The sequence below is a fragment of the Lissotriton helveticus genome, chromosome 2_1 (genome assembly GCF_964261635.1).
Source record: "Lissotriton helveticus chromosome 2_1, aLisHel1.1, whole genome shotgun sequence".
Taxonomy (NCBI): Eukaryota; Metazoa; Chordata; class Amphibia; order Caudata; family Salamandridae; genus Lissotriton; species Lissotriton helveticus.
In genome coordinates this window covers 991,188,937-991,205,239 of record NC_136059.1, presented here as the reverse complement: position 1 = coordinate 991,205,239, position 16,303 = coordinate 991,188,937, and positions in this window count along the sequence as shown.

The following is a 16,303-nucleotide window of genomic DNA, read 5'->3' as shown; positions in this document are numbered from 1 at the left end:
GATTATGTTTGTTCTTAGTTTTTTTTTGTTCTTTTCTGGTTTTTTTTGTTTTTTTTGTGTTTTGGGGGGGGAGGTGTGTTGTATGCTGCTTGCGTGTGTCCCAGCACGTGAGCTTCTGGAATGTGGAATGCTCCTACGCTGTTCTGAGTCAGTTGGAGCTGGACTGTCCTGGTGGGCAGTTGGTGGTTGTCCAAGCTGTTCCCTACCTGCAATAAAACCTATCCTATGAAGACTACTCTATGTGTGGACCTCCTATGCTTTATAACAGTGGGTCTCAGCGAGGACCCCTGAGGGACCCCACACGGGAGGCAAAACGGCTTTGATGTATGGTTATCCAGGTCGACAGTTTGTGTTCAATCAGATAGGAAGGATTGAGTTTCCAGGCAACCCCACAAACCCCAACCCGAGACAGCCGATCCATCAACACCCTGTGATGGACCGTGTCGAAAGCTGCCGACAAATCCAACATTATCAAAACAGCCTTCCCACCACAGTCAAGAGCCTCCCTTATCTCTTCGCATGATTTAATTAGAGCAAGTTCCGTACTATGATTCGCTCTAACGCCATATTGTGTCTTGTCAAAAACATTATTGTTATTACAATAGGAGTTAAGTTGAATGTTCATGTCTTTCTCTATAATTTTTGTGGGCAACGAAATAGGCCAATAACTGCCAGGATTAAGAGGGTCCGAGGTGTTTTTTTTTAAAAGAGGAAGAATAGACGCCTTTTTCCAGTCTAGCGGAAAAATCCCAGTAGAGAAAATGTTGTTAATCAGTAGGCTTAAAACTGAACAAATGATTTCACAGAGCTAAGAAGTTTAACAGTTTCTTCCAGCCTAAGAGGTAAAAACTGGTCAAAAACTAGTCCAGAATCGTTTTTTTTATAGAATTCCCTGGAAGTAAACCTACTTCATACGATTCTGGGGAAAAAGTAGGGAAAATACCTTCAACTTTTTGAAGAAAAAACGTGGCCAGAGTTTCACACAATTCTGGACTGCTATCATTTTTAGTAACATTAGGCGAGGTTTTCAAAAGCTCTTTAGGGTTTGATCTTGCAAGAAGGATTTTACTAGAAAAGAAGCTCTTTTTTGTATCCAACAGCATCTCTTTATAACATTTAAGACTATGCTTATAGTTCATTTTTCAAGTGATGTTGTATCTGCTTCTTTGTCTTGCTCTCATTGATCTGCAAGCAGTTTTCCCGGTTGTACATTGCTAGACTATTTAATGCTCTTTGGAGCCCCACCCTGGTTTGGTCCATGACCACTGTATTGTCCTCATACTGGAGGGTTCCCAAGGTCATCTTGCCCAGTCTCGATGGTACTAGGCTGGCATCTTTCAAGGCTGGCCCCATGTCTGCTGTGTACAAGTTAAATAGTAGTGGGGCCAAAACACATCCCTGCTTTAGCCCGGTGTTAGTTTCAATTCCTGGGGTTGCAGTTGTTGGACTTACTTTGACCCGGACCCACGTCCCCTCATAGAGGGCTTTTATTGCTTTTAACAGGATTTCCGGGATCCCCCAAGATTTGAGTTGTGCCCATAACCGTCCTTGATTAACTCTGTCGCAAAACAGGGGCGGCTTGTTGCTCGATAACGCTTGCTTCAAGAGGTAAGCAAGCACTAAGATGTTGTCCATGGTGGAGCTATTTCCCTTGAAGCCAGTTTGAGAGGGTGGGAGGATACCATTCTTGTCCACCCAAACCTCTAAGTCCCTTAATATTAGGCAGCCATAAACCTCTGCTTCGATGTCGAGCAGGCCTATGAGCCTATATTTGGCAGGGTTTGAATGGTCTCCCTTCTTGTGTATTGGAAATAAGACTGAGCCTTTCCAGGATTTTGGTAATGTTGCTGTGAAGTAGGAATGATTATATAACGGGTGAGGATGGATGCAAAGAAAGCTGGAGCAGATTTGAAGACTTGGGCGGGAATGCCATCTGGGCCAAGGGCCCCATCGGTTCTTATCGCCCTAATGTACCTGACGGTGTCCTCCACTGTGTCGGACTGACTGGGCACTGTGATTTCTTTCTGACTGGACACTGTGATTTCTTTCTGTGCGCTTTGAGTTTCAATGACTTCAGCTGCGGCCTGCGACCACTCTGAGCTGGGGAAGCCCACCTTGTTTGTTCTACTAGTGTACAGACCCTTCACATACTGTTCAGATACATTACCGGCAACGCTATTATCTTTGCGCTGGCTTCCGGAGATTAGACTATTAATATACCGCCATAGCTTGCTGTTATCTTTTTCTTTGATTAATGAGAACACTTTAAGCCAGTTCTTTTACATCCACTGTCTTTTCAGCTCCCAGACTTTCCTCTTATATGTGGTTCGCAAGGCAGGGATGGAGGTCATTTGTGACGAGTAGATATCTTTGTTTTTGCCTTAATTGACTTTTTAAGAGCACGTTTACTTTGTGTTAGGCACTTCAGTGTTCGTTGTTCTGGCAAAGATTGCCTTGGGTGTGGGCTTCTTCTTGGTTGGTTGATATTTCCCAGGTTCTTCTGTAAATCCGCTAGCAGTGTTTCCCAAAGATTTATGATGTTCTTTATGTCTTGTGTTTTTAGTGCCACCTCCCTTGTGGCTACATACTCCAACAGGCTATTGCTAAGGTTGACAGTCCATTTTATTGTTTTGAGGACTAGATTACGTTCTTTGCCTGTGGTTGCACCAATTGTTTCCTGGGCTTCCGCCGGTTCCAGGGCCAGATTAAAGGAGGCGCAGAGTGGACTGTGGTCGCTTTTATCTCTGTCGTCCACAGTGAAGTCACATAATTTATGTGCCTGCCCTTCATTGATAAAACTATAGTCTATGGTGGAAACATTCCTGAAGGTCGACTTAGGGATCCGTGAGGGGCAGCAGATTTTTTGTATTCCTTGAGTGGATTGTAGGTTACAGTCAATGGGCTAGACTTCTTCCCACTACTGTGTGCGACAGGGACTTGACCCAGACCTCTCGTGTTAAAGTCTCCCACTATTATCACATTATGATGCTCAAATCTGATGAATATGTCTTCCAGGATGCTGTTAAGGATTCTGTGGCCTGTTACGTTTGAAATTTTGCCAGGTTAATGTAACAATTAATTAATAGCAGGGGATGGGGCTGTTGTCTCTTTTTCGGCCCCTCACTTATGATGACTTGGAGGTCAGGTGTTTCTACTTTTATGTCTTTGGTTTTAAATTTGCAAGCGTGACTTTAAAAAAATGGATAAACCACCAGACGGGCGTCCAAAGATGTTCTTTTTGTTCGCTGGTATGTGATGTTCATAGAAACCGCCATTTGGGGTGGTTGACTTGGCCCTGGTCTCCTGAAAGCACAATATGTCCCCCGTTGCGAGGTAGTCTTATGTGGCCTTGTCCCTAAAGATGTTACTTAACCCAGCAATATTCCATGAGATAAGGGTTAGCTTACAGTCTTGGCCACTAATTAAGATAGAACATCCTCTGTTTGCATTGCTGTTTCTTTGATTAGGGAGACTGGTGCCATATCTCCCCCGTATGAGCCAGCACTTGCTGGAGAAGCTGCACTCGATGCGGAGTATCTCTGTGTGAGATGTTGATTTTTAGCGGGGTTCTTAGTCGACCTGGTTTCTCTCTCCCTCCTAAGCTTTTGTTCATTGTAACTTTGAAGATATATGTAGGTTCTTGCTGATTGTGTTTTAGCATAAGGACGTGTGGGTATTTCGGTATACTGAGGGCGGTAACTTCAATGCCCCATTCTGCGAGATGTGAAGCTTCGCTGAGGACGACATGTTGGGCCTGCTGTTGTGTGAATCCGACTAGGGTGGAGCCTCCATGGGTGTCCCTCTCAAGACGTCTGAACTTTACCCACTCTATGTTATCTGAAGTAATCTGTGCCAAGGATTCGATGTGGCTAAAGAGACGGACGATGTTGAACCTGTTTAGAATGTCGTAAGATCCTTTGGCTGTGTATCTGGGAGTGGGCATCACCTCAGGGACTGCTGGTTGGTTATTGTGGTTGGAGCTGCACAGTGTCCATTCGTCTTCCCAGGCGGTCTACCTCTCGAAATTCACATTTAGTGTTTTTTTATGGGCCTCTCCTGCCTGATGTCTGCCTATCGCCCCGTTTGGCGATCCCACCCTTGTTTGTTCTTCTTGCTGCTTGTCCTGGTTGCTTTTAGGATATTTTGCTGCCCTGTATTGGAGCTCCGGGCCCTGGGGAGGTAGTGGCCCTAGATTATGTGCTGGCGGCCTCCTGTAATGTGGGCTGCACAACTCCCTCATCTTGAGTCTTCTCTATTGTTTGCCCAACTATTTGTGGGTCCTCCCAGTGAGTGTTCTGTTGGCTTTGATCCTCGTCTGACACAGAGTTTGCTTCCCTTGTCGTCTTGGCCTTGGTTGCCTGTTTGAAGTTGAAAATGGGGAAAAGTGGCTTTGAGTTGTTTTTATTTGCTGTACCACCAGAATTTAGTATTGCTGGCAATATTGATGTTTTTTAGCTTAGGATTTCTTCAGTTGTTTCTTCAGCTTTTTCTTGGCCCTCCTTGAAAGCGGGACTTCTGCCCCTGCCACTGATCCATCCGCCTTCTCCGCTGGGGCTGCATCACCCTGTGAAACGTCGATTATTGTGACAAGTGGTCGGGCCTCGGGGACCCAATTCCCATGTGCTTCTGTGATGTTCCTATTGCTTGGCCCTGCCTGAGGCTACTTGGGTGCTTGGCTATCTACAGAGAGATATTGGTATTTTCTGGTGTCGCCATCTTCACAGCTGAAGCCTTTGGGATTATATGTTCTAGTGGGAATGTCTCCCTCTGTCCCTTGGCTAGTGCCAGCATGTCCTTTAGTACTTCTGGTAGCCTTGACCATTTTTCTATAATGGCCGCACAAGAGCTAGTGTGTGCTGAGTTGGCTTTGTGAACTTCAAGTGACGCCTCTAGTTTTGCCAGCTTATCGTCTTGGCGCACCATATGCTGAGCCATTGACTGCAGTAAATCAATTTGTACTTCCATCTTTGTAGACTGCCATATCAATGCCCTGGCCATTATGTCCTGTGCTTCTCTTAATGCTAACAGATTTAACTCTTTGAGAGTAGCCTCTTCCGTTGCATCTTGCTGGGCTTCTTGGCCCATTAGGCTCCAACTCTCTATTTGGTTCGTTCTCACGTCAGCGGTCCTACCAAGATTTAATGGTGTTGCATCCAGTGTTCTTTCGATGGTCTGCTCTAATTTTTGCAGGAAGGAAGTGGTTGAGTCGTCCATTGCTGAGGAATATGTCTTCTGATTTTCCCAGGGTGACGCTATTGGAGCAGTTCTCTTACATGTGATCATTGGGGGGGTAGTCACAACCACCTCCTTATACTCCTTGTCCTCCTCCATTGTGGGCCATGGATGTCGGCTGTAACCCATAGAGGGTTTTTAACCTTAGAAGTGTGCTTAGTACTGGTCTTAGGGCTCCCTGTTTTCTGTGTGGTGGTGGGCCCACTGTCATGGTGCCAGCTCTGACCCTTGTTGTTCCTTGGGGTCCTGATGGTTTGAAGGCGGTCTCTGCCTCCCCTTTCCCTCCATTCGAAAGACTTTTCAGTGTGTCTGTTGGACCACTGGAGGCCTAAAAGAAGTGAGTGATAAGCCCTTGGTGGGGGGTGCTACTGTTGTTTTGTTTCCTGGGTTTGTAGGGTAGTTGTGCTCCTTGTTATCCTTCTCTTTGCAGGCTCCACTGGTTCAACCTCCACCTCCATTGGGTCCCGGTCCCTGCTACCTGGCCGTACCTTTTTGAGCTTCACATTTGTACGCCGGCGACTGGAAGCTCTGGAGGATTCTTTTCGGTGCTTATGAACCCTTGGCTAATACGTACCCTAGGTCAGGGTCCTCTTGGGTCCTCTAGGGTCCTCTTGGATGCTCTTGGGTGAGAGCCCCCAGCGTCCACTGCGATCGGACACCAGGCTGGGAGGTGGGTGTGTCCTTGGGGCTATGGTCGTCGCTGTGGCCATAAATGTGACTGTGGCCGTAATTGTGACTGTGGCTGTGGGTCCCCCAGGAACTGCTGGAACTCAAAGGGGACAAAGGAGGTGATGGCAAAGACTGGAGCCCCCACTGAACTCAAGAACTTGCCTGTTGCAGTGCCGCTGCGCCCGCGTCCGCAGTTCGCGAACTATGAGACACAAATCCGGAAGTGAGCAGAAATGGTTGTCGAGCAAGCAAGTGGGGGCACACCAGGGGAGCCACAAACTGCACACGGACTAGCCAAGCCATTACCGTGGCACCCAGGGCGCAACACTTCGGAGCTGCCGCACTTGCTCTCACACCTGCCGCCTCCGAGCCTCTTCACCTCTCCACCACAGTCTTTACTTCTGTTTCAGCTGTGTTTGGTATGAAAGACTAATTCAGCGAACTCCAACCAAGACTACAGCACACAAAATGCATTAAGTCGCCACATTTATGCCCGAATCTGGAAACAGGGTTTGTGGTGATATTGAGTGAACTGTATCTTTATATTTGCAGTACTATGAGACACTTGGCACGAGAGTACAGGATCTCTATAAGCTGCTGTGACACCCAAAGTCAGCCACTCCTCCAGCAAAACGTCCTGTTAAATATTCAGGCTGTTGATTTTTTCTACGGCACCCCTTGGCACTGTCGGTCTCCTTCCTGGGCAGGGCCCACTGCAAAAGGACAAGCTGGAGGCCATGTTGGTAATCTACCACTTCTGCCCGAGTTTTTATAGTTCTGCGTACAAACAGTGGCCGTGCTTGCTGTCTCAGTCCCGAGAGTCGCCCGCCGGTGCCAGCTCGATGTGCTCCGCAATGGAGGACAAGTCAAGGATGAACCGAGCGAGGAACAAAGCTTCGGCGCTTGAGCTCAGCCTCGAATGACAGAAGCAGCCTTCTTCAAACTCCTTCAATCTGTCTGCACCATGGCTGTTTATCCAGCGGAGCTGCTACTACAAACAGTGTGTAGCAAGCAACTCCTTCCAGTAATCCACAGATTCAGTTGGTTCTCCACTATTTGTAAAGTTATCTAGCAAGGAAGCCACGTCTGCTACTTTGAAAGCCAGCTCAGGCACTGGCACCGGCCGGGGCATCTGGAAACACCTCTGGGCGAGAGATGGTGGGATGAGATGGCGGGAGATGTGAAAGAGGGTGCAGCTGCTCTGCTCAGCTCTGCAGCTGACCGTTTCCTGATCCCCTGTGACCTCCTCTCCTATTCCTCCCCCTTCACAGTATGCCCCCTCCCACATCACTTCAGCCTAACGCTAGCTAATACGCTCCTCGTCCAATCTGCACCATCCCGGTACTCCAATCTCTTCTCCTCCCCCATTTTCCTTCCAGTCACCCCCCTTTTTAGTCCACCTCTCCTCCAACCTTCTCCCCCAGTGAACTTTCCCTACGCTCCCCTTATCCCTTCTTCCATCCCTCCTTTCCACCACCTCCTCCCCTCGTTATTCACCCGAATTTCTCCACAATCCCACTGCATCTCTCTTCTCCCTCCTACTCCTCCAGCAATGCTGTGCCACTCCCTTTCCCCCCTTGGTAACCCTTTCCATTTCCCTCCCTCGGGTCCAGCAGTACCACTTCCTTTCTCTAACTTCCCTTTCTCTCAACACCCTCCACTCTGCCAGATGCCCGAGCCCTTACAGCCACCTCTCCCAGCTCACATGCCCTCCACAACCACCTCACCTCCTTTCCTCCCAAACCTCCTACATTCCCATGACTCCACACAGACCTCCCCTCTCCTTCTACCCTACCGCCGTGTTCCGCACCCTTCTCCCCCTAAATGTGTCCTTAATTACTCTCCTTCTTGCAACACCAACAAAGAAAACTCTCCCTTAATCTCCGATTCACGAACTCCCGCTCTCAACCTCCACCTTTCCCCACTTGTGAACCCTACACCCCAACTCACCTCCTGTCCCCCCACCTCTCCCTGCCTTCCACCACCAATTCTGCCCCCCCGGTTTCCATCGAGCCACCCAACCTTCCGTGCTCTGCCTTACTCTATCTGGAAAATAAGTTAGGTTCTCTTATCACCTCCATCTCCCAGCTTACAGCTGCCATTTCACTTTTAAGCTCTAAGATTTCCACCTTTCCTTGCACCTCTACTCCTTCCCAACTTCCCACGAGAAGCACCTCGCCCCCTCACCCCAATATAGCCAAGCTCAACCTGTCATCTGCAAACTTCGTTAACTCACACAAGCCCTTGAACGCCGCCCTTCTTCAACCTTCATATCCTAGCAACCCTACTATCTATACTATTCCGACCATCTCCTCTGTCAGAACCAAGCATCCACCTAAACCCTCCCGAGCACCCCTGCATAAGTACAACATCCCGATCACCCTTCAGAGCCCAAGTGCCCCAGCCACCAAAACAGTCTTGACAGAGCTGCGCTGTCTGCTCCACAACTGCAGATCTGCAGTAAAACACAAACTTGAAATCTCCGATACCATCACCCATCACAATATTGACATGCTCTTCCTCACAGAGACCTGGTTCAAAGATACCTCTCACTCTATGTTTGATCTCCTATTACCCACAGGCTATTCTATATTTAGGAATTATAGAACTGACAGCACGGGGGGAGGTGTTGCAGTCATCTTTAGAAACTCCCTTCAACTTAAGGCTTCTCCTATCAGCTCCTCCCACACCTTTGATTGCCTTTCTCTTGAGCTACAATTGCACCACCGTTCACCCCTCAGATTCCATGTCATTTACCGCCCGCCTCGTAGTGGCCCTTCGTTCTTGGAGGAACTCACTGACTTCATCAGTGACCATCAGACTTTCATGGGTGACTTAAATCTCCACTGGGGCCTACCCCAAGACTCTTCTGCAAACTCCCTGGCCACCTTCCTCTCTGCAAACGATCTTATCCAACACTCCACAGAATCAAAACACTCTAAGGGCTCAATCTTGGACCTCGTTATTTCTAAAGCAGGCATGCTTTCGATCACTACCCCAATTCATGTAGATTGGTCTGACCACCTCCTCATCCCATTCTCTCTTCAACTATCACACTCTATAACTCTTGACCAACCCAAGAGGGCTATCTCCTGGTTCCGTGATGCAAAAAATATTGATGTTGGTCCCCTCTGTGAATCAGCTTTGTTATCACTTCCAAGGCTAGACCCGAACCTAGATGTTGACAAACTCACCTCCCAATGCCTCAGAGTTCTTGCAGCCGAAATCCATAACGTCGCTCCACTCAAAAGCAAAAGGATAAGGCCCACTCCCTTAGCACCTTGGTTCAACAAATCCCTCTATGAAGAAAGGAAGCAGCTAAGATTCCTGGAGAAACAATTGAGGCAAGTGCCCTCCACCGATAACTTGGCCACGCTTCGCTCAGCAAGATCCAAGTACCACAAGCACATCTTCCTTGGGAAAGTGGAGCACTTCAAAACCCTCCTTGACTCAGCCAAAAATAGACCAAAAAAACTATTCGATCCCATCAAGATTCCTAACTACTCTCCCCAACCTCCAAGTTGGAGGATTCTGCAAAGAGAGCAGCGGATGTCGCTATTTTCTTTGATGAAAAAGTGAAATCACTTGTGGATCAGGTCACTCATCCTACCCCTCCAGAGGAGTGCAAATCAGTAGCTATTTGGCAGAACTTTGACCCCATATCTGAAGATGCCCTTCTCAAGTGCATCCGCGAAACAAAGCCCTCCAACCATTATCTGGACCCCATCCCCAGTGCCATTGCCATTGACTTCTATACCCTTTCCCTTTCCTATTGGACCACTCTGGTTAACCTCTCCCTCTATCAAGGCTCCCTTCCTGTCTCCTTCAAAACTGGGCAGGTCACCCCTCTACTTAAAAAAACAACTGCTGATGCGACTGACCTTAACAACTTCCGCCCCATCACTAACTTACCCTTTCTTGCAAAGATCACAGAAAGATGTGTAGTGAAACAACTCTCTCGTCATATCAAGGACAATGATCTTCTTGACAATTTCCAGTCTGGCTTCATTCAAAACTGCAGCACTGAAACAGCCCTACTGCAAGTGGTTGATGACGCGCTGAGGATACTCGACTCGGGGGGGTCCTGCCTTCTAATTCTCCTTGACCTTTCTGCAGCCTTTGACACTGTCAATCACAACACCCCCCTCAACATTCTTCAACAGAGAATGGGCATGGAGGGCACTGTGCTTAAATGGTTTGCTTCCTTCCTCTCTGATAGATCCCAAATGATCAAAATAGCGAACAGTCTTTCATCTCCTGTGGCGGTAGATCAAGGTGTTCCTCAAGGCTCTATACTTGCACCCACATTGTTCAATCTACATTTAGAACCACTGGGAAATCTCTTAAATAAAAGTCGGGATCCACTATCATCTCTATGCTGACGACACTCAACTCTACCTCAAGGTTGCCTCCACTCACGATCTCTCTATCCTAAGCTCTACTCACGACTCCATTCAAAACTGGATGTCAACTCATCAACTGATTCTGAATCCCTCCAAAACTGAAATCCTCCTCTTCTCCTCCACATTCTCTCCTCCCCCGGTGCAATCATGGATGGATCAGATGAATCTACTTAACAATAAACCCATCATTGTCGACAGCGCAAAATCCCTTGGTGTAATACTCGACAAAAGACTCAATCTAATCTCCCACATCAATTCCATTGCAAAGTCTGCTCGATACCAACTGCGCCTTCTTTGGGGAATCCGTCGCTTGTTCCCGGAGCAGGACCTTATAACCCTGGTGCAATCGCTGGTCCTCTCCAGACTAGACTACTGCAATTCTCTTCTTACTGGCCTCCCCAAATCCCACTTGTCCCCCCCTAAATCTGTTTTCTATTCAGCAGCTCGTTTCATTTATGGGGCCAAAAGAAGCGACCACATCACACCGATGTTATCCACCCTCCGCTGGCTTCCCATCAAGGCTAGAGCTATCTACAAGACTGCTTGTATCACCCACAAAGCCTTGCACTCCTCCTCTCCTCGCTACCTGGCGAATTAACTGAAACTCTCTGGAGGCTCTAGACCATCACGTAATGCGGAAAATCTACTGCTTGAACCTCCCACTTTCAAGAAGGAAAGAACGATGGCCCAATCCTTTTCAGGCAACGCGGTGAAATTCTGGAACTCCTTTCCGCCTCAGCTCCGGAGCACCGCCTCCTCCCAGGCCTTCAAAAGGGACCTCAAAGTTCTCCTCCTCCAAAGACACCTCCAAAAGTAATTCACGTCCTCTCTATTATCTGAAGGAAGACCTCCCATTACTGAAAATTCTACTCTCCATGACTATGGAAGTTCCTTCCCAGTGTGTTCTTGTGGTTGAAGTGTGTGCCATTTATTGCAGTATTATCCTTGTACATGTGTTTGGTACTCTTTTGTAACATGCACACACCTCTTTTCCCTTGTAACACACGGTTTACTACCTCTCACATTTTGTTTGCCTTTGATACTTGCACAAGTGCCACCATTGCCTACGTAACGTTTGTTCTTGTGCCTGAGTGTCTAGCATATATTGCAGTATTATACCTCTAATTGTACTTTGTTTTCTCTTGTAACCTGCACACTTGTCACTTTTTTTCCTCCTGTGCACTTCTTGCTACCTCATGTATTTTGTTTGCTCACAATTGTCACTTTACCTTATGTAACTTAACGTCTGCTTTTGTAATCTGTTCACTTGTAATGTTCTCCTCATGTATCAGTTCTGTTCCTATTGTGAAGCGCTCTGACGCCTTCGGGTAAAGTCTGCGCTATATAAAAATGCATAAATAAATAAAAAATAAATAAATAAAAATCTCTCCACACTGGTCTCCGCTCTGCTCAGTGGCCGTTCCAAGCTTCGAGGGCTGCCACTACCGGAATCTGGTGAAATCCGCGGGAGGTCCCCTGGTGACCGTGGGTGCTCAATCTGAGGGCTGATGTCACGGGACCTTCCTCCAAATGAGCCGCTCTACATGTGCGCTCCTTTCTCCGTTTGCACTCACCGCTCTGCACTCTGCTCTCCTGCTGCGTGCCTGCGTGCCTGATGTTCACCTATTTTCAGTGAACCCATCATGTAGCTAGGAAACTCATTTTCCCCAGTACCCATCACATGTTTTAACATGGCTTCCCTGTTCACTGGCAGTAATCAAACTGCCCACTACAGGGGCAGGGCCGCCTTAACATCATTTAAGGCCCCAGGCAAAGCAGTGCACTGGGCCCTGCCTACACAACCCCTCGCAGGAATGAAGATGCTTATCAGAAAATTAGCGTTAAATTCTGGTCTACATGGGGCCCCTATGCTCGTAGGCCCCGGGGCAACTGCCCAGCGTGGCCATGCGTTAAGACGGCACTGTACAGGGGCATATCGGCTCATGCAGTTAGGCCCTCACTTGTAGTATAATTCTACATGTGTAATAATGTGGAATTGCGCTGTCTTCAAAGAGGATATAAACTGATGGATAAAATTTGCAACATGAATCATTGGAATAAAAGTCTTCAACAAAACAGATTCATTTTTGGATTAAGTGTGGAGTACATGATGTAAATTGGTTAACTGGATGGAGTTATTCCTTTACCAGGCTGTGTGACTAATTGGCGCTTTAAACACATGTCCTTTGTAATGTGATTCATAGCCATGATTTTTTGGGGAAGATCACGGCAGCAGCCAGCACGCCATGACTGTAAATCAAAAAATAAATAAGATAAGGATGTGTGCACTCGATTACCTTTTTCAAGTATAATTAACCCTGCCATATGGCTGTAAGGCCTACAGTAGGGGTGTCTTACCTATAATGCATGCCGTGTCTTCAGGCATGGCACACAGGGATGAGTCCCATGTCTAATCTTCTGTTTTCTCTGCACCAAGACACACACAGCCTGCAATGACAGTTTGGTGAAGGGTCCCTGTGGTGGCTCAATTTGTGATGCAGCCCTAGGGGAACCTCTTCAGTCCCAATATCCCAGGTACCATGTGTACCATTTGCAAAGGACTTACAGGGGTTGCTGAAGTTGTGCCAATTGTGGTACAGTTTTAGAGAAAGAACACTGTTATTGGGAGCCTGGTTAGCACGCCCCAGTACACCTCAGTCAAAGTTGCATCACAATAACCAGGCAAACAGTGTGTGGGGGGGTACAAGTACCCAGTTCCCCACAGTGGGGTAAAGTTACGATTTGTGTAACAGAATCTAGCATTGTTTTGTTATGTTATGTGCACTATCACCCGCGAGGGTATCCTGGCGCTGAGCAGATGCCCATGCCTAGCCCCCCTATGACAGGTTACTAGACAGAAAAGTCAGGTCTTCAGCTTCTTGCAGAATTCAAGAAGAGAGGAGAAGGCTCAGATGTGGAATGAGAGGCCAATTCACGCTTTTAGAGTGATGTAAGATAATGCCCGTCCTGATCTGGTTCTGTGTATGTGTGTGATGTGTGCAAATAGGAGTCCTGCAGAACGGAGGTGTCTTGGTGAATGGTGGAAGGCAGGGCCTTAGGTGGAATGAAAAAACTAGTGGGTCTCTCAAAGGGGCGTGGCTGATGTAATTAAGGTCGTGGGTTAAATATACGCAAGCTAAAAATCTGTTCTTAGAATGGTGTGCCGCCCAACTAGTATTTTGCTGCTTCTGTCATTGCATACAGATATATAATACTAATACAACAAGTAACATTACACCCACAACAAGCCAGGGCTATTGGATGTGCCAATGGTTTTTGTTTGTGTAAGAAAAATCAGCAACAACTATGGCTTCATTGTATAGAATATTAACAATGCGTCAGTTCTGAAATGATGAGACTGTGAAGGTACTATAGCCAGTATATTTGAATTTACCTCAAAAGCAGTTAAAGGTGGTACTGCTGCAGAGGTAAGATTATTCCATCCTGAGGGCAAAAATGGAGAGCCCGATAGAGACCCGGTTCGGCGCCTGCTTTATAGAACTGCCGGTGCTGAGCACCAGCAAAACCCGGCCCACTTGAAGCCCTGGTGGAAGGAGATGTGACTGTTCAGGTAGGTGGCACCTAAGTTGTGTAGCACCTTCAATGTGTATGTTTCCAAGCTATCTCAAAGCCCACTCACTCTAAGGGTGCTGCTGTTGACTGGCTCATCTCTAAACAAAATACGATTGAATCTGTCTTGATCACCCCTTGTGACTGGTCAGACCATCACATCACCACCTTCTGAATTTCCTCCGCTACCAAGAAAACTTTTGCGCAACAAAACAAGCCTAAATAATGGAGAAGAAACATGAAAAACCTTGTCTGGAACACCCTAGCCTCCCACTGTGAGAAAGTTCTCATCCCCCCCCAGCAACATATCTGACACTACAACTCAACGATGACCACGGTCTTTGACCAAGCTGCTCCGCCTAAACTGAAACGAATTCTAGACAAAGATAAAAACCCATGGTTTAACGGAGCCTTAAACGAAGAAAGACGTAAACTTAGATCATCAGAACGGAAATGGAGACAACATCCCTCCCCCTCCATCTTAAACAACTTCGGAAAGCTACAAACTCCTGTAACAAAAGTATTCTACAATCTAAATAAGAATTCTTCAGATCAGAACTAGACAATGCCAAGGACAGACCAAAGAAACTCTTTGAAATTCTAAAACAACAATCTAACTAATTGGCTAAATCCTCTCTCTTGACCTCTAAATCACAGCTTAGCAGTGAACAATTGTCTTCATTCTTCATAGCAAAAATGAACTCCCTCCAGCTTGAGCTTAACATGGCAGCAACTAACTCATCCACCCCAAAGAACTTTCAAGCTGAAAACCCTGAACAACGCAAGTTACTTTTGCCAAAAAATAACTCTCACTGGTCCACTTTCAAACTTTATGATCTTAATGACATCACCAAAACTTTAGAAACCACCAAACTCAAAAACCACTTCAATGACCCAGTCCCCTCAAATTGCCTTCCCCACATCTACCAAGTCATCTTCCCTCTCTGGACCAAAATCATTAACGCATCGCTAGCTCAAGGGCACATGCCTAAAAACGGGCCAAGTCACCCCTATACTAAAGAAACCGACAGCAAACTCCTCCGACCCCAATAATTTCCGACCCATAACCAACATTCCCATGCCAGCCAAGGTCCTGGAAAAATGTGTTCAACAACAACTGAACCAACACATCATGGACATCAATCTTCTGAACATCCACCAATTGGGTTTCAGACCCAGCCATAGCACAGAAACAGCAATTCTGCATATAGTGGACGACGCCCTCCTTGCTCTTGACCGCAACGAAACCTGTCTACTAGTCCTGATCAACCTCTCCTCAGCCTTCGACACAGTCAATCACGACAAAATTCTAAGAAGACTGGAAAATAGGATGGGTTTACCTGGAACAGTCCTTCAATGGTTCAAATCCTTTCTGGAAAACAGAACACAATCTTTCATGGTGAACAAAAATCTTTCTCCCTCCTCACCGAACCCTCTAGGAGTACCACAAGGTGCTACCCTATCACCCACCCTATTCAACCTATATGTCGAACCACTAACCGAACTACTACAGCAGGCAAACATAGCCTACCACATGTACGTGGACGACACTCAACGTTACATCAGGATCTCCTCCATTGAAGACATAAAGACGATGAACCTGGCACTCGAAAAGACCGTCCACTGGCTAACGACCAACTTCCTCAAGCTAAACTCGCAAAAAACAGAATTTCTTCTAATCTCCCCCCCTAATGACTCCTAATAACTCCCAGGAGACAAAGAAATGGAGCAAGTTGATCACTGCACTGAATTGCACGCCAACTCTGGTGGACTCCACCAAATCACTTGGAATTTCAGTAGATAAGAATCTTAACATGCAAACACACATCAACCTGTTAGCTAAAAACGCACGCTTTCACCTCAGCTATCTTAGGAAAATGAAAACTTTCCTCGAGAACCCGGACCTCAAAACTACAGTTCAGTCCTTAGTCATCTCAAGGCTGGAGTACGGATGCACCACACTTGCGGGGCTTCCCAAAATCTCAACCTCCCCTTTTAAAGCCTGTCTCAACGCCGCGGCAAGACTCCTAACAGGATGTAGGAAATTTGACCATATATCGCCACACCTGAAAGCACTCAACTGGCTACCTTATGAAGCTCAAATCCACCTTAAAATGGCATGCATCACTCACAAAGCGCTTCACCACAATACTCCCCAGTACCTATCCCAAAAACGTACCTTATCTGGAGGAATCAGACATTCTAGGAGCATTGATAATTTACTCCTCAAACCCTCTCGTTTCAACAAGAAAAAAACTCTGACAGCATTCTCCGGAGAAGCACCAAGAATATGGAACTCGCTTCCTCTTTACATCAGAAAAATCTCCTCTACTCCTCTGTTCAAAAAAGAAGCAAAATCATTCCTTATGTGCAAATTCCTCCCATAAACTATCACATGGACCATTCCAGGTCTACACCTGGAATGGCTC